Genomic DNA, 20,035 nt, shown 5'->3' with positions numbered 1-20,035 from the left:
GATGTTTTATGGATTCAGCTGATGGGGAGGCAGATAGGCGGCCTCGGTCCAGTCAAATGTATGTACTGCATATGCACTAGTACAGGGGTCGGCAACCTTTACTATGAAAAGAGCCATTTTACCCCCTTGCCCACTGAAGAAAAATAGCCTGGAGCCGCAAAACAATGTTTAAAACAACATTGGAGGGAATTTGGGGGTATCAAAGTAGTTCAGATAAGAAAAGACGAGTTGGAGTACTCTTGCTAGTATTGGAGATAAACTTACATAAATTTATGTGTAAACTACTGTAAAACTACCGGATTTGTTTACTCTGGCGCAAACAAGTTCCCATGCCGCTGTTTTTAAATGATCTCTAATTTATTTTTTAGAATTGTCAAATAGCTCTGAGAAAGTATTACTTATTTTCCTTCATGTTTACCATAAATAGCATCCTGTCTGCTCATCCTCATCCAATCACCGGTCAGAACTCAGTCGGGATGCATTCATGGTCTCACACAAAGTTGGATTTTTTTAAACTCATTACAAAAGACGTGCATTTTCCCCACTCGGGTGTTAAAAAATAGGGAGCCACAACAAAGAGGCTGAAGAGCCACATGCGGCTCTGGAGCCGCAGGTTGCTGACCCCTGCACTAGTACCTCGTTTACTACGGTTAGTTGGTCCAGGACGTGGACTTCCTTGAAGTGGAATAGCTAACATAGAAATGGAATTAGGAGTCCATATGATCTCATACAGATACGTTAAAAAAAAGTGCGGGTGAGCAAATCAAGCACTCCTGTCATGACTCCCCCTGAGCTCACTTGTAAACAAACATTCCCTTTCCGAGAAAGGCGTTTTTCATGCTATTTCAACCAAATGCTCCGTCACGAGTGGAAAAACTCTCATCGAGCCCAAAAAGCACTTGAAACCTTCTAGTTCCGCAGCATTCGACCCCCCTGGGGGCACACGGGCTGCATGTTTTAGGCCACAACAGGAGGCGGTGTTGGGATTTTTGAAGTCAACATTACTGACATCTAGTGACCGGTGTAGAGTACTACATGCCAGGTTTGTACACGCCATGCATCTGACTTCTTCTCGCCTTTTTTCATGCTTATGACACAACACAGTGGAACGTGAAAACAAACGTGACATGTCGCTACGATTACCGTAATGACCTCATTTAACTCGTCCCTCCGCAGTGTCAATCATACGTGCATTCAGTAGCGCCAAATCCAAACTTAAAGTCTGCGTTCTTGTTTTCACCCACACTGTTGGACGGAGCGGTCGGGCGTGGCTTCCTCTGCAGCGGGGGTAAGAGAATGCGCCTGCACCCTCCAACAGCAGGTTTCAATTCTCCACCGGCGAGGCAACTCCAGCAGACGCCCGTGCGCCAACACGGCCGCGTTTGTTTTCTTTTGATTAAGTCGGCATTCGGGGCATTTGAGCCCCCACAATGCCTTTATTTACCTCGTCCTCCAGAGGACCACAGAAGGTGGAGGAAGACGAGGTGTGAGAGGAAGCGGAGGAGGAGGAGGAGGAGGCGGCGAGACGGGAGCCCAGGAAGCAGCCTTCTTCTCCTTTATTCCGCTTCCATCGTCTCCTCTGCATGAAATTCCACACATGCCTTCAATTTGAAGAAGAAGTAAATGTATCTTACCTCCCTGGAATTTTCCGCTGGTGGGATCCCCGGAGGGCAAAGAGAAGCTCGGGGTGTTATGGGATTGAAAAAACATGCCGTTGCTGCCTTCATGGAAGCAACCTCTGTTCTTTCAGCCTTGCTAAATGTGATGGAGGTAGACGTCCATAAGCACTGTCACGCTTTTCCAAAGAGAGTGGAGGCGCCGACCTAATTGATTTAACGCCAAGGCCGGGCTACCAAGTTGTGGAAATATATAGGAAATAATATCACGTGCGCTACTGTAACCCCGCCCCTCGCAATATGGCGGTTGTTTCACTAAACATCACAGTCATAGTCGAGACATACTGAAATACAAGAGGTACTTTATGTAGTATTCTGGCCACTAGGTGGCAGTAAGGACAAAACATTGAGACACGAGCTTACATGATATTACCTTGACACGGCAAGTTGTACTCCCATTCCATGTGGAAGTGGTACGTTTTTGGATTAAGTACAGCAGAAATTAATTTGTGGTTAGCTCACCATCTCAAGTCTCCGCAGCATCAGAGCTGCGCAGCGTGGCGTAAACGAAGAAAAAAATAAAAATTATAACAGTGAAGAGATGACGATAATCTTACTTTTGTACGAATTGTTGCCATCATAAAATCTTTATTAACTTTACAAGCAATGTTTTTAACTGTCTAAGATGTTAGCATTGGGAGTACTTCCTGCGATGTCTCATCAATGTGAAATTACTGGCATCTAGTGGCCATGGTAGAATACTGCATATCATCACCATGTCTTCTGAATGCCTTATATTTTTATTTCTATGCTTAATAAATATGTAAGTCTTGCTTCAACATTTATGTTTTCTGCAACACTCAAAGGACAAACTGGGGAGGGATGACATAGTTTGATGTAGTTTGATGTAATTTGATGTAGTTTGATGTAGTTTGAAGGAAGAGCTGCTCCCAATATCCTTATAGCCAATATCGAGCATCTGTCATTTCTGGATGTATGAATGAATTTTTCTTAGCCATCATTGGTCGCCTTCTGTAGTGGCATCACAACAAAACAGAAAAAGCCAAATAAAAAGCCAACCCCACTTGTATTTCCTTCCATACTGAATGAGCTGAAGCTTCTTGATGTTTGTTGATGTTACATGATGATGGCGGTTCTTTGACTTCTTTTAACTTTTGAGGCATATTTTTAGGGTTCCAAATTTGGACCTTCTGCTGTAATGGGCTTCATTTTTGTACAAGAACTTCTCGTTCATCCCAATCACGCTCCCTCGGAGAGAGCACAGATCTTCTGACAGATGATGTCAAATCGGCGGCTTTGTGTTTAAACCGCCTCGGCCTGTGTTTTTTTTTTTTTTTTTTTTTTTTTCTTGTTCTCATGTCCTTGGTTTGGTGTCTGCTGCTTTTGTCAAAGTGCTGAAGAAAGATCTGGGTTATAAAAAGAACTGATGTAGTAATCCTTTGAAGTTTCCGCAAGAAATGGCGGAGAGGAGCGGAGAAACAGTGGGGTCCCTTCAACTTGAAATAGTAATTATGCCGCCGCTTTGATATGTTGGATACCGGGATCATGTGATGAGGCTTCCTATTCTCCCTTGAATAATAACCGCAGTCACGTTCGCAAAGGATCTTCATTACAAAGCAAACTCAGCATTTCCCTCCCGTTCTTGCTCTTAAAATCAGAGCTCAAACTTCCTTTTCCAGCGCTAATTAATATCGGATCTAATGAAAGCCTTTTCCTTTCTCGGCTAATGACACAGAGACGTCTGCACGGCCAAACCGAGCATCCGCTTTTGCAATTAAGCACACAGTGTAGAATTTGGATGTTAACTGAAAATGACGCTAACCGGGGCATACATTAACCAAAGTCAAACAGCCTCCAAAGTCAATCAACTTTTCGAAAAAATCTAAACAAATATTTTTCAAGTCAAAATGAAAGATGTGTAACGTCTTATGTTCAGCTGGCTCGTAGTATCGCTCTCTGTCCGTCCAATCTATACATAGGGGAAGTAATTTTGCTTTATTTTAGTTTTATTTTACACGTTTTATTGATGCACGTCACTTAAAACGTCGCCCCTGCGTGAGTGTTGTTGATTTGAGACTCGAACGTGTGAATTGAGTTTACATTATTTCCGATGAGAAAAATGTAAGAAATGACTACAAGGGTTGAATCCCTGGTTCCCCGCCTGTGCCCCAATCCAAGTCCAAGTCCAATACCGGCAATCCACAGCATCTGGAGACGTGCTTCTCCTAATACTTCTAGGAAGGCTTTCCTCTGGGTTCAATAACCGCTTGGCAGTCTGTTCTTTTTTTATGGTTTGTGCAGCGTAGGACTTTGCTGCAGTCGACTCGCTAAAGGAGCGCCACTCCGAGCCCCCCCCCTCTGCACCAGTTCCAGTTACATGAAGCCGTCTCCTTTCCGTCTGGCCCGATCGTGTTCTCCGCCCTGTGTTGCAAACCAAAACATGGGTGTGTCAAGAGGAAAATATACCCCCCCCTCTCAAAAAAAAACATTCAGTGCATGGTAAAGTGAGCGAGTGTGAGATGCACGGAGAGATAACGGTGACAAAGGAAGCGACGGGAAGAAAAGCTAGCAGGATTAGAAGGAAAGGCAGACACAGTCTAATAATTGAGCCAAGACTAAAGGGAGTATTTTTGGAGGGGAAGCATTGGGGTTGTGAGCCACCAGGCGGCTTGGTGTGTGTGTGTGTGTGTGTGTGTGTGTGTGTGTGTGTGTGTGTGTGTGTGTGTGTGTGTGTGTGTGTGTGTGTGTGTGTGGGTGTGGGTGTGTGTGTGTCCTCTCCCTGAACTCGGTGGACTCAAGGAGGTGACACCGCCATCTGCCTCTTAGCAGTCAATATCAATAACCACACTGGAGGTCACTGAAGGAAGGCTTTTTCTGTTGGATGGATGACACTTTTTCTGTTCGTATGTCGAGTTAAAAAGGGGTCGGCTATCGTTCATACGCAAAGTACAAAAGTATTGATGGTCTTAATTCATTTATCTTCAATCACTTTATTATCCTATTTATTATGATTGCTAATTATGAGGCTAGGAGCATACATTTTCATAAATATATCAATTATTAAATGTTGTTTCATGTCTAGAAGGATCTGATAATGTTAAAATCTGTATTTAGAAGATTGGAAAGAAGTTTTCTGTATCCTAAATGTCTTTTTATCTCTTATTATGTAGACTATATTGGGTAAAATGACTGTAAATGTGGATATAGGGTTGTTATTTAATGTCTAGAGGGCTCTAATAATGTTAAAATCTGTATTTAGAAGATTGTAAAGAGGTTTTCTGTGTCCTAAATGTCTTATCATCTCATATTATGTCAGCTATATTGGGTAAAATGACTGTAAATGTGGATATAGGGTTGTTATTTCATGTCTAGAGGGCTCTAATAATGTTAAAATCTGGATTTAGAAGATTGTAGAGAGGTTTTCTGTATCCTAAATGTCTTATTATCTCTTATTATGTCTACTATATTGCATAAAATTATTATAAATGTAGATATAGGGTTGTTATTTCATGTCTAGAGGGCTCTAATAGTGTTAAAATCTGCATTTAGAAGATTGTATAGAGGTTTTCTGTATCCTAAATGTCTTATCATCTCTTATTATGTCGACTATATTGGGTAAAATGACTGTAAATGTGGATATAGGGTTGTTATTTCATGTCTAGAGGGCTCTAATAATGTTAAGATCTGTATTTAGAAGATTGTAAAGAGGTTTTCTGTAGCCTAAATGTCTTATCATCTCTTCTGATGTCTACTATATTGCGTAGAATGACTGTAAATGTGGATATAGGGTTGTTATTCCATGTCTAGAGGGCTCTAATAATATTAAAATCTGTATTTAGAAGATTGTAGAGAGGTTTTATGTATCCTACATTTATTATTATGTCTTATTATCTTTACTTTATTGGGTAAAATGACTGTAAATGTGGATATAGGGTTGTTATTTCATGTCCGGAGGGCTCTAATAATGTTAATATCTGTATTTAGAAGATTGTAAAGAGGTTTTGTGTATCTTAAATGTCGTATTATCTATTATGTCTACAATATTGGGTAAAAGGAGTGTAACGGTGTCTGTAGGGGTGTTATTTCCTGTCTAGCAGTCATTATTTACAAGGTCGTGAACAGGTTTTCTATGCTCTAACTACAAAAATATTCCATAGGATTCCATTTCTAAATAAGGAATCCTACTTGTCAGGGTGGGTCTGGAACTAATTAACCCCGATGAAGGAGGGATTACTGCATTGTAATATTCATGCAGTATACAGTGGTACAAGGTCAACTCAGTAAAGGTTGCCGGTTCCGGGGTCAGAGGCTTTGGTGCGCCTCTGCGACAGCACTCCATTCCCAGACACTTTTGAGGATTTTGTGACGCTTGGCTGGAGAGGGGGGGCCAGGAGGGGGCGAGGCTGTCTGTGTGCATCATTTTTTGGCACGTCTGAAAAGAACATGAATGTGAAGTATTTTGTCTTGTTGTCACCTCTGCTCCGGCAAAGTCGAGCTTAGTCGACTGTGCTGACTCAGTCTCGCAGCGGCTGGACGCGCGTTTTATCATTCGCTGATGCAGATCATCCGTCTGTCGTCACACATCCTCGCTCGTAGGAAATACTACTTCAACGCAGGAAGCCAAAAAAATACCGGTTATTCCTTCATGTAACACGTTTCTCAAATTAATGTCATGGCAGCATCTCACTAGGTTACTTCTGTTTGTGAGTGCCCGGAAGAAAAACTCGAGTTCACTTAGAGAGAAGTCTTTTGGTACCACCAGATCTTCACATTTTAACTCTAAAACTTTATGTCGCTTTAATAAATAGACAGGAAATCCTGTGAGTGTATTTAGTCAGCCACCATCTCCAAGCTAACTAAACACTGATTGGTCAATCCAGTTGCACATTACTTACAGACACGAGCCACAAGCGTCTTGTGTAATAGTTGACTTCCACGTTTAACCATAAATGTTGGAATTATCTCCAGACGACCCGTTTGTTTGTTTTACCAAAGGACACGGCTGGTAATCCCATAAGCCAGTGACCCTCATTCCCTCAAGTCCGCCCCGATGCTTTCAACCCCGAGGCCTGCGGATCGTCTCGAGTGCCGACCCGTGAAAGCGTCTGCCCGAGCGCTCTTACATTAACCCCCGACCCCATACCTTTCCTATTTGACCTCCGAGGCTGCCCCCATCGTGACACAACTGAGCCTCATTCAGTCCAACGACTCCCGGGGAGACCGGCAGGCTCTCACTGGGCGCACGAAAGCTTCCTTTGCATCCTCGCACTCGGGCAGATTTCCCTTTCCTCGTTTGTGACAGCAATCCTGCTAACCGAGCGGAGCAGCTGTCGAATCCCGTCCATGATTGATATCCGCACCTCCCCGCCAAAATAAGAACAGGCTGTTTAGCATGTTTACAGAAATGATTCATCATCTGCGCATGAATAATATTTTTAAAAAATGCTCTTGCCTTGTCAAAGTAGCAATCGGGTTTATGTTTATTTGCGCTCCAGGGCGCCCCCTATAGCCCAAAAAAGGCATTCAGACGATGTTGTGGTCATATGTAGTAATCTGCATTGGTCACTACATGTGTAATGTCAGTGAGACACACAAGCACCAGACTTGGAAGAGCATATTTTCTTTTATGATGTTTACTATGTTGAGTAATAGGAGTGTAAAGGTGACTATAGGGGTGTTAGTTTATGTCTAGAGGGCCTCTAATAGTTTAAAAACCCATATTTTGAAGGTCAGAAAAGTTTTTCTATGCTGTAACTATAAAAATATTGCATTTATAAGGAAATCTTAATCCTAATTTGTTAAAACGTTCTTATCAAAGTGTGCATGGGTTGTCAAAGTGTCCCCTGGGAAGTGTCAGAAGCCATCAGGGAGAGTGCAGCAGCTTGAGAAACATAATGAAAGACACCCTCTTTTAATCTGAAAGGCTATTATTATACTATTTTGAGTAATAGGAGTGTGAAAGTGAGTGTAGGGGTGTTAATTCATGTCCAGAGGGCTCTAATAATGTTAAAAAATAATGTTTATTTTATTTTCAGTGGTAGCGTTTGGGAATTAAGTAAATAAATAAAGCTCCAAAAGCCCAGTGGTCTGCTGCTGGCAAGTCTATGCTGAAGAAGCGCATCCGTGTCGTCCAGCGTTTTAACCAGCATGGCGGCTTCCCGATAGATCGCTTCCCGTCCAAAACGGCGTCCAGCTCCTGAGTGAGAAAAGCGAGTTGTTTTGAAGTCTTTATTGGAATGCAATCACAAGACCGTGCTATCTGTTTCCCCACGCTGCTATCTCCTGGAATGTGCTCATTCTACACCGGCCTGCTTTCCACTTCCACACATGGGTGTGTCTCCCACCAGGAACGCTGTCCAGATCGGCTCAGGAATCACAGCTAGCATGCTAAATTACGAGGTGACGCTTGACGACCGCATGTCAGGACTGCGTGCAATGAATGTGCGAGGCAAAGAGGGGGCCGATACACCCCCCCCCCCCAACCCGGCCTTAATAGGTACAATACATGTTGAAAACATCACAAACAGACAACCATCTTAAAGCCTTTATTTAGCATGTCCGTGTTTCACGCTGCTACTGGTTTTTCATTGTCTTGTCATTTTCTTGACTTGGTTGGTGAATTTCTTCCCTTTGAGCTCATCAACTTCCTGCGTTGCATTATTGCTTTCTGATGTTTGAGACTAAATTTAAGTTTGACTTGAGTTTTAATTCAAATGTCATCCAATTGTGTGACGTAAAACATAAAAGTACTGTATATTTCATATATTTTTTTAAACAGCTAAATTAATACTTATAAATATTATTTTATTTGGTACATTAAACTTAATACATAATCTATGAAAAATTATATATTATTATTATTTAATTTTATTTAATTTGTAAATAAACAATAATAATAATAATAATAATAACAATAATAACAATAATAATAATATTAATATTAATAATAATAATAATAATAATAATAATAATAATAATAATAATAATAATAATAATAATAATAATAATAATAATAATAATAATAATATTATTATTATATAATTTATTTTATTTTATTGTAATAATAATATTAATAATAATAATAATATTAATATTATTATTATTATTATTATTATTATTATTATTATTATTATTGTATAATTTGTATGTAACATATTAGGATGTTGGGCTATTTTTTGTCCCAAGCCAGTTTTGTCCCCAAGTCGTCACGAGTGCACCACATAGCCGAGAGCTAATAAATACAGCGAGCAAGAAGAAATCCACCTCACTTGGGAGCACACTTGGATCAATATTGTCTTAGTCTTGTCTTTGCAGATATCAGTGATGTTGATGCGGATGGAAAGTGACGTTCCATTAAGCGAAAGGGCGGGAACCAACAGCCAGCAACAAACAAGCCATGAAACCGACCTTACTATGTTGGTGGTCCTGCCCCCCCCCCCAGATTTTATGACTTGTGCTTTCTTCCCAAGACAAGCAAATGCATCGCGTTATTTGAGGAAGTACCCGCTACTAATGACGGTAGCGGAAGAACCTGCAGTGAAGGAATTACCTCCCACGGTTGATGGATAGCGACGGGAGCCGTGGGATGATTTGCTTTGTGGCAACATAAAAAAAAAAGTTTAGAAAAGTAGGGCAACTACTACTATGAGAAAAATAAAACTAATCATTTCAAGCAGGGGATATTAGCCACTGATGGCGCGTGCTTGCGATGGCGTCGGCTTTAACTTGGTCGTATCGCGCCCCGGACGCCCATCGCTGTCCATCGCTGTCCCTCGGCTGCAGCTGGACTGCAGATTACTCGTGTTTACAGAGGAAAAAAAGGGAGGCGGTTGGCTCCTTGCTTGGTCGCTTGGTTGCTTGCTGGCTCGGGATCACACGGCAGAGCAAAACAGATCATGCCAGGCATCTGCCCTGCACTTAACTTCAACTCCTTTCATACTGACAACCCCGGGAGCGAAAACCTTTTGGACATTGCTGAAAGTCAACGACACACTGGTACTTCGCTTTTCCTCATGAATACTCGTTTTTTGAAAATACAGTTTAAATGCAGAAAGCAAAGCAAATGCATATGAATGACAAACCTTTGGAACAATGAGCAGTGCTCTTGAACGCCTCATCGGTCTTCCTAATAGAAGAACTTCATCGTCTTGTGTGCATTTTACACACAAAATAAAGATGATTCCCTGCCTGGAATCTGCCTATAGTGTCCCAACTCTAAAAGGACCAATATCCGATATAATAACCAAAAATTTTTTAGCAATAATTTGTGTTGAAAACTGAATCATACAAAAAACAGGGCACTTAACGTATGACCTTTCTGGGTTTTTGGTTGGTTGGAAATCACAGACTGACTTCTAGTTCTTCCCTGCCCCATAAAGGGCTAACGTCATCATGGAAGGAACCATATCTGGTAACAAACTGCAAGACAATGGAATACAATGTAGAGTCTGTCCAACCTCTTCTGGGTGTGTCTGTGGGAGAGGAACATGTCTGAGTTCAAAGGTCACCGTGGGCCTGCTGGATCACTACCTCTGTTTTAGTTCATCCCAGAGGTTTCTGATGGGGTTAAGCTCAGGACTCTGCAGTTCTTCCGGTCAAGTGTGGACACTTTAGGCAGAGGACAAAGGTCATGTCAGGACCAGTCCATGGCTCTGGTGCTATCACAACCAATTTATGGATGAGATAGCGGTCTGCAGATATTTGACGGCAAGAAGCTACTTCCTTAGATGCTGGGGTGCCAACATACTATGTTTCCGGGACCCCCAGCTGGTCCTTGCTTGGGGACAGACCTGAAGAGGAAGCCCGATCAAATGCTAGAACCCACAAACTCAAAACCCACAACCAACAAACAACCGTGTGATCTTAAGTTGTACCAGTAAATTCTACATTTCGGTTTCCAGTTAGCGGCTGAATGGTTCGATTTATGTGCCCGATGATTGGCTCGTGATCAATCGAGGGCGTCGTCTCTTGGGTAATGCTTATGATATCCGAACCAGGGTGTGCACCTTGGGAAGGGAGAGCGCTAGGGTGTCAGGGAGTGATATTTACCAAACATACCAGCTGGTATCCTTCACAGTGTAGAGGCGCCCCTAAGGGCCTCCACCTTGTATTTTGTCTTTGGCCCATTAACTCGTACATCGATTACGTAGTCTAAATCTCTAAAAGTTGAAAAAGTAGGGAGTTCAATTTAAGGTTTGTTACTCAGAAGTCTGGGACTGCTCCATCTGTATTCCGGAAAAGTGAGGAAGAAGGATTCGGCGCGAATGCACCACGTTTGACCCCCTGCACCGTGTCCCCGGTGGACTCCCTCTGAACTGCGCCTTTTGCTGATAAGGCTAATAAACGACTTGCCGGCAGTCAGTGGAACACGTCACGTGCCGCGTGTTTGCGTGTGACGTCGTTTCTGTTGAGGTCTTAAGTTGGCCATTGGAAGCAAATTTAACAGGGTAGAGTTTTGTGTACAATGGAGCGGACACATTTGGACCCGAAGCTACCTGTCGGGCTTGTCACGCTGTTTACATGTGCCGGAGAGAAGCAGTCGGCCAGATGCATGAATTATGAATCGGTCACAGATGACTCCCTCCCAAGCTGCGGCCCGTGGAGTGCAGCGAGGAAGCAGAAATAACGAGGCAGCGGCGGGCGGCCCTTGGGAGCTGTCGACCGAACCTTTAACTTCATCCATGAGCCGCCGCGAAACCTCCACCGTTACGAAACGGAGAGGTTTGACCCCACTCGAGAAACAACACACGCTTTTAGTCCTCTTGGCTCCGTTCCTGCACTCTTCCCTCTTAAAATTGCATGCGCAAGAGGCGGGCAAAAAATAACACTGTGTCGTATTTCTCTCCCCCCGAAGAGATTTAACGTTCAATTGAGCTTGAAAACGCTGGGTGGTTTTGTTTTGATACACTCCCACCACACATCTCACTCACTCCTTCCACGCTTCACCTCCACGTGTCTCTCGTCACGTTCTATTCATCGCCCGCTCTTATTCGTTTTGAATTTCCTGCAAAGTTCAGCGTTAGCGTGCCAGGGATGTCAGAGTGGTAGCGCTCGCAGCTGGACACACAGGTAGGCCACTTTTTCGAGTGCAGCCGGCGTTATGTAACCTTATCAGAAGCTTTTCCCGCCGTCGGCTCCGGCTCCAATCCCACAGATAAAATCCATTACAATAAAGTAGCAAACGTGATTTCTGTCATGTTGGCTTTCTGCTCTGTTCTTTACTTGTGGAGGAGCATGCCATGAGAATGGGAGGCTGACACTATCAGGCCTGGTAGTTGGGGGGATTATGCAAAAACTACACCCCGGATTCCCATGCCAGCTTATGAATATGCGGCACATATGCATAGCAAGAAGCCATTACGCTATGGCGCACATGGGAATAAAAATGTGGAGAGAGGAATTCATTATCTCTTGTCGCCGTTTGCTCTGAATGGCCCCCTGGTACTCGGTCCAGGGTGGACCTTGCCACACTTGAGGACACGAATTGGAGAAATGGATGTGATCCTGACAGGTCCCGGTTAAAGAGGCCATAGGTGTGGGAGTAGCTCATAAAACCTCCATGATGAGTGTGGGTTAGGGGCCAGGCCTAGGGGTGGCGCTCGATGGCAGGCACCCGGTGGCTGGGCCCATTGGGGCCAATGTGGGTATCACCACTCATAAGAAGGGCAGGACTATGACTCTCAAGTTACCTGTGAGCGCCTCAAGCTCACCTGGGAGTGAAGTCTGGGATTTTCTGCCTAGGCTGCTGCCCCCATGACCCGACCCTGGATCTGGGACCCTCACAATGGTTGCGGGAACCTATCCCAGCTGACTTTGGGTGAGAGTTTGAGTACACCATCGACTAGTCGCCAGCCAATTGACATTAACTCTGCATCCGCCACTGCTGATTGGTTCGATGACGCCTGCTGTCAATCAATGCGGCAAACCGGGGCCCCTTGTGGGCCGTGGAGCCCCACGCACAGCGCACCCCCACCCACACTGTCGTACGTGCGTGCGGATCATCCATCTCTCATGCCAAGATGGCTTCCGCTCAGCGCATCACACTGCCGACATGTGACGGACGCCACGGCGCGTGCTGACGTGCGGAAGTGATTCCATCTCTATATCATGCATGGCGGGGCGACTCATTACTTTTGCATACGTGCCATCTGTAGACGCCGCCGACACGAAAAGGCTCCAGCGTTCAGTCGCATATCGACGGGCCGTTCTACAATCCTGTGGTTTTCCCTTGGCTCCCAATGCTGCTTGTTGTGTTGTCTTAACACAAACCGCGGCTCCGCTTTCCCTCGGAAACAAAAAGCCGAGGCCTGCGAACACGACGGCTTTTCTCACAGCGTTCAGGCTTTAAAGCCAATTCAGAGTGAGGGCTTTATCGGGACCGAAGACCGGACCTGGCTCCAGATGTGTGTTATCTCATTCCATGTCAGAAGCCCGACACGTCATCATCATGTTATGTTAGGCAGTGGGAAGAGCTTGTACTGACGGGGGGTTGGGGTTGGGGTTGGGGGGGGGACGTGCAAAAACGAATGCCTGGTACTGGGAAGTGCTTCTTGCGTCATTCTCCTTGCACACAGATAAGCCAAAGTGTGATGGATCCATTTTTACTCACACAACCTCCCCTGAAGGTTATGAAAGATGGCAATAGTCGCCTTTTTATCCTGCAAAGGAATGCAGTTAACTTTTTGATAGAATGTTGGAATATGGGAATGGCATTTCATAACCACTCACTCTCTAATGGCGTACTCTATAAAACAGGAAGTAGCATGCTAAATGACAAATAAACACATGTTTCATGGAAGCTGAGCATTGAAGTGACTGTAATGACCCCGAGGGCTGTGTTTGTGGATGTGTTGTCGTAAAGGATGTGTTCCAGGGTTGGGGAGAGGTGAGAGGGGAATGGACAGGACGTGACCCCCCTCGCCCTGGGTTATGGCCGGAATAGTAACCTGTGTTGGGAATTATCGTGCTGTTGTACTTACCACTTCCACACAAAATGGGAGTAGAACTTTTTCACTGTAGTGACCAGGAATTATCGTGCTGTTGTACTTACCACTTCCACACGGAATGGGAGAACTTTTTCACTGTAGTGACCAGGAATTATCGTGCTGTTGTTCTTACCACTTCCACACGGAATGGGAGAACTTTTTCACTCTTGTGACCAGGAATTATTGTGCTGTTGTATTTACCACTTCCACACGGAATGGGAGAACCTTTTCACTCTTGTGACCTGAATTATTGTGCTGTTGTATTACCACTTCCACACTGAATGAGAGGAGAACTTTTTGGCTCTAGTGACCAGGAATTATTGTGCTGTTGTACTTACCACTTCCACACGGAATGGGAGGAGAACTTTTTCACTCTAGTGACCAGGAATTATCGTGCTGTTGTACTTACCACTTCCACACTGAATGGGAGGAGAACTTTTTCACTCTAGTGACCAGGAATTATCGTGCTGTTGTACTTACCACTTCCACACTGAATGGGAGGAGAACTTTTTCACTCTTGTGACCAGGAATTATTGTGCTGTTGTATTACCACTTCCACACTGAATGAGAGGAGAACTTTTTCGCTCTAGTGACCAGGAATTATCGTGATGTTGTACTTACCACTTCCACACGGAATGGGATAACTTTTTCACTCTTGTGACCAGGAATTATTGTGCTGTTGTACTTACCACTTCCACACGGAATGGGAGGAGAACTTTTTCACTCTAGTGACCAGAATCCATCCATCCATTTTCTATGCCGCTTATCCCCACTAGGGCCGCGGGTATGCCGGAGCCTATCCCAGGTGACAGCGGCAAACACCCTGGACTGGTGGCACATGTTGTATATTGTCAAATTATGAGTAGTGTGGATGATGTATTACCATCAAATAATATAGCCTGTATACACAGTGTAACATATTTCATATTCCTCTGCAAATGTGAATTTAATGGCCTTGGCATTGGCAATCATATTTACTGTATGGTGTAACTTACACTGTATAATAAATATAAATGAAGGCCATTAAATCCACATTTGTAGATTCCACCGTGTGCACAAAAGCACACTATGTCAACAATTTTCACAAGAGAAACCAGTGACAACGTGAGATGGCTTTTTTTTTTTTTTTTTGCTTTCCTCTCCGAGCATCATTTACCACTTGAAGCCCTAAAAAGAATAATGCACTTCATCTGCACTGTCAGACGCTTAATTAGGTTAGCAGGGGTGTAATTAGGCATTACTGCAAACGTATAAACTTCTTGCACATTGCAAACAGTGAGCTGTCTACGCAAAAAGGGGGAAAAAAGGCTGTGTTTTCCCTCTGGCGTGCTTCCATCCTCCTTCCCTGCGCTTGCCTCACTGTGGCTGTCTGCTGCTCCACTCTGGTCCCAGGAGAAATCTGGGACAGACTATATTGTTCTAGCCAAGTGTGTGTGTGTGTGTGTGTGTGTGGAATGGTATGTTTTGCCATATCACAGCCCGGTGATACTTGGAGTAGCAAGGTGGAGCACAAATACGACACTTAGACGGCAAATCAGACACACACGCAAACACGCAAAGTGATTCACCGAGCGAAGAAGGGAAAAAAAAAGGATCCATCTGAGTGCACATTGTCAGAGGAGATCTGTCATCCCGATGCTATGTGTGTGGAGAAATGAGTCAAACATAACGTTTACGAGGACGACCGCTCTGCGCCGGCCTATTCCCCGATGCGGCTGCAGATACTTCCTATGAAATGGATCACGCCGACCTTGTTATTAACCTCCTGACATTTGCTCTGGAAAAGCTGGGAAGCTGACAGCCATCGGTCATGCGGCCGTCAGAGTAGACAATTGAAATTAGCCATCATGTCTGCGTGACGGCATGATGGCTAATGTACCATTTAGGATCCCATGGGCAGCATCCGAATCCTATCCAAGTCTGATCATGGGAGGCGCACTTTAGCATCGAATGTGATCGGACCGCTTTGAAGCTGAACGGAAATGATGTTGAAATGTGCGGATATTGCATCGTAGGAATACACAAATCCCTTGTTTATTCCAGTTGGATAGAAACATTCTTTTATATGGATTATCAAAAACATTTCTCACTTAAAGTTAATATTTTCAGTTCTTGCAAAACATTATTCAGGCTCATAAATAGATTTCAGCAGTGAATTGTAAGCCATTTACTTCCTGTTCTGTACGCTATTTCCTGTGGTATCATCATCAGTAACATTACTGACAACTAGTGTCCATTGTACGATACTACATATCATCATCTTTGAAGACCTTCTTCATTTGGGCAAACACATTTTTATAATTAATTATATAGCATATTCAACCACAAAACAATATAAAGCAATATATTATAAAACCATGAAATTCAAAGTGTGCACACATTGCCGATAAACATTGGCGTAGAATTAATCCACACAAGAAATGAGACTTTACACGTAGCTCTAATTACCGTTTCCCACGCTTAGTTTCTACTCCCACAATCGGGTCACGTCGACGTGCGCCCATCGTGAATGTAAGACGCCACTTTCAAAAAGCAAAGATTGGGTTTGTTGTCAGCGTATCTGCTGCTTTGGCGAAACAACAACGCTCACAGAGGCTGCCTGGAACGCTTTGATGCTGGAATTCTGGATTCCATGTGGGAAATTTCCTATTTGTGGAAAATAATAAACATGTATTATTCAAGGAATAACAATGCATTTGAACATTTATGGGCAAAAATAGGCCTTTACCTCCAACACAGGCACATCTCAGCACGATTAAACGAACGCTCCCAGACACGACATGAGGAAATAAGATGTCCGACGTGAAATGAAATCCAGGTTGCCAAAACATAACGTAAACAGACTCCATTTCATTTAACTCTAAGTATGCTAACGACACTGTATCTTTACATTCGCTCCGCTCCTTCCAATTACGCTCCTGTTTTTAAACAAGCAGCTTAAAGCCGATTTAATGGAATCTTAGGAAAGCAACGAGGGGAAGCTGATGAGTTCTGCAGCCAGATGGCTCACTCTTTTGCAGCCCTCTGCTAAATATCTAAGATTCACTGACACAAGCAATAAAACTGGAAGGGTTGTAAGGATTCAAAGTGCTTCCTCAGCACACTGGAGTCCCTCTTTTTCCCGAGCATCATTCCGTTTCGAGCTGCTGGGTATAGACTTACTGTTAAAAAACAACCTATTGATGATGGCTGCTAAAATGGCCCCCGCAGTGGAGGCCCGCTGACCATCAATCACGAGCGGAGGGCTCAGCCGGATCGTGCGACAGGTTTGAGAGAGGAGGCGTGAAAAACGGGATGGACCTTGAGGGACGGCAGCAACTTGAGCTTCATGACAGAGGAGTTAATGACAGAGTCCATCTCTGAGGGACCAATGAATCTGGAAGCCAACTTGGGTCACGTGTGGAGAGCAAGGCCTTTTGTCCTGGAAGAGAAGAAGTGGGAATTCTGCAGCCGCTAGTCCGGTACTGGACTACCCAGCATGATGGGACCACGGAGGGATGAACTGATGGGACTGTGATGTCATCTTCCTGAGAGGGAAAACAACGGAGGTTGATAACCATGGTGACATACGAGAGAGTTTTGGACACAGAGGAGGTCGGAAGACCAGGAAGAAGGTTCCTGGTGCCTTGCAGAATGCTCTCCAGACCTGGGCTACGAACTGAGGTCTCCTTTCTGACACCACGTCGTAAGGAATGCCATGAATCCAGGAAACGTGTTTGATTAGCAAGCAGGCAATTTGGGAAGAATGAAGTTCACCATTTTGGAGAAACAATCAACCCCAGCAAAGATGACACAGTCTAGTGTGACGTGGGACCAAGGATGAGAGGGAATGGCGAGGATGAGAGGATGCCGGGTCAGGTTTAACATTCCGGGAGCCAGGTATGTAGGAGACGGATACGATCAAACAAGTAAACCCAAGGTGCTTAGCTTAGCTTAGCTCTTGTCTCTGAAGCAAGATTCTTGCGGCCTTTGACGACCAGGAATGAAAGGGTGCTCTCCAACTGAAGGTCTCTTCAGCGTCAGCAAAAGATTTCAGCAGTGAATTGTTGCACTTTGGATGCAATGAAGAGGGAAACCTCTTAATTCTTCCTAAAATATCTTCACGTTACACTCGATGTTCTCACAGAAGCTGTTTTTATTGTCAACAAAACTGAGCCGAGGAACCGCGAGGCTTCACGGGGGCCCATGGCTCACTTGTTTGCCCCGCGGCTGAAAGCAAAATAATCCAGCCCTGGTGGGGGGGAGTATTTGTTTGAAACAGGTAGATTGAGTCCAAAGGAGGTGCGATTTTCCCAAAAGCGACTCCACTGCACAAAGCGAGGCGTTGTCTCCAACGCAGATACGAGTGGATCAAAGCCAACCTCAGCACAACATCAGGCAGCTGTTCACACCGGCGGTTCAGAGGTGAAGGGGCTTTACATGATCCTCATGTGTTGAGCCTGGCCCCCGTGCCCTCTTCCCTACTGATTTCCTACCTTACAACAATAACCACAAAAAAACCCCTCAGATCTCCCGAGCAGATGCCTCTGGGTGGTGCGGTACCACCAGGGAGGCCTCAACCTCAGACCGTCGAGGCCTTTCCACATCTGCCCTGAGTTATGGTAGGCACTTTGCTACGTCAATACCCAGATGTTCAAGGATTCGCTTTGTTGATCGTGGCAACTCGGCTTAGAAACAGATTTCATTTGAGAAAGCGCTTTACTTCTGTGGGAACGCACGCATCCATTAGTCCCTTGAACCTTCTCCTTGAAACAATAGACGCTTTCCTCAGGAAGACGCTGAGTGGATAAGATAACCGATGCTGGGTTATATCGCGTGTCCTCGCTTCTCCCGGCGTTTTCCAATGAGCTCACATTGAGTTTGAGATCCGGCGTCGTATATTCATCCTGCTGATTCAGTCATTACAGTTGAGGTTGTAGCGGTGATGATGGCGAGAAGAATGGAACACAACCACTCTGGAATCCATGTTTGGGTTCAGGGCAGAGATAGAGGATGCAGTGACCACTTGATACTCCGAAAATAATTCTAATTGCAGGTTTGCAGATGGAGTCTGATACATTTGGCTTATGCAGCCCACAGATGTGTGGTTATTATAGGCCAGCCAAGTTTAGCACATTCCTTTGCTATGAAAAAACATTTAGCCAAAAAGGAAAGTAAGCCAGACTGGAGGAAGTTGATTGCATTTCCTTTGACAGACAGTCATGTGTTAATGTGAAAATCTCAACCTAAGGGGCACTCACACTGTGTCTACTACCCCCCCCCCCCCTTCTCCTTTACCTCCAAGTGCCATCACTTCATGATCCAACACTGAATCACTGCTACTTTCCTTTGCAAGGTCGTTTGTGTTTATTCATATTCCGCAAGGTGGCGGATACGATTAATAATGGGTGGGAGGAAGGATTGCATCAGAATGAGTTTGTTACACGACACGTCTAGTTGGGCCCCCATGTGCTCGTGCTTTGACTTTGTGGCCTATTTTTTCCTAATATGCAACGTGGTAGTTATGTAATATAATATAATATATAACTATATTAATAATAACTGGCAGGAGAAACATCAATATTTATTATACACTTTAAGCAAGCCTAATGTGTGCTTTTATGCTGTGGCTTATTTTGACTTATTGTGTTTATTTCTGCTATGAAAGATGGTAGTTAGTATTAATAACTGGAGACAAACGTCGGGCGCCTGTGCAAGTGTGCAATGTCCAGGTCCATCGCTAACAACAAAGAGTCCAACAAACCAGACCTTAGTTTGAAAGCCCAAGCCTGCCATGAACTACCAAGTGTGGGTGTGTTGCTAAGCAAGGACCACATTCTTTCTGAAACGATTCATAGTTACAAATCTCACGGAATTGTTCTTAAAATGAATTTAATTAGATTGGTGTGTTCCCTTTAATAAAAAAAAAAAGCTGACTTTATGTTCCATGATTGTTCTTAGCGTCTCCCACGCACATATACAATCAATGAGATGTTCAACCAGGAAGTGGCTCTCTGCATTGACCAGCAGCAGCAGCAGCAAGCATGGCCGCTCACCAAGCTCAAAAACTCTCAACCCCAAAACCACATTTGGCAAGTGGATTGGTGACATCACCGTCTCCGCGCCAGATTGCACTGCTTTGAGCTGCTAATTCACGCCCTACAGGAAACAGATCCACAATCGCAGCAACAACAGTGCAACCCCCCCCCCCCCCCCCCCCCCAAAAAAAAGAAAGAAAAGGAGGAATAGATGTGACCCTGAGCAAGTGCTTGTGAGTCTCCAGCCAAATATTGCAACAAAAGATCCAATGTTCCGTATTGCCTTACTTGGGCTTGTCTCATCCCTCGGTTCCTCATCGTCTTATCAAGTGTCCTCGGATGTTCTGAATACTATCTTGTTCCGTGTACAAGTACCATCCTGGGAGTGTACTCGTAT

Source organism: Doryrhamphus excisus, chromosome 21 (genome assembly GCF_030265055.1).
Source record: "Doryrhamphus excisus isolate RoL2022-K1 chromosome 21, RoL_Dexc_1.0, whole genome shotgun sequence".
Taxonomy (NCBI): Eukaryota; Metazoa; Chordata; class Actinopteri; order Syngnathiformes; family Syngnathidae; genus Doryrhamphus; species Doryrhamphus excisus.
Note: the sequence above shows the minus strand (reverse complement) of the source record.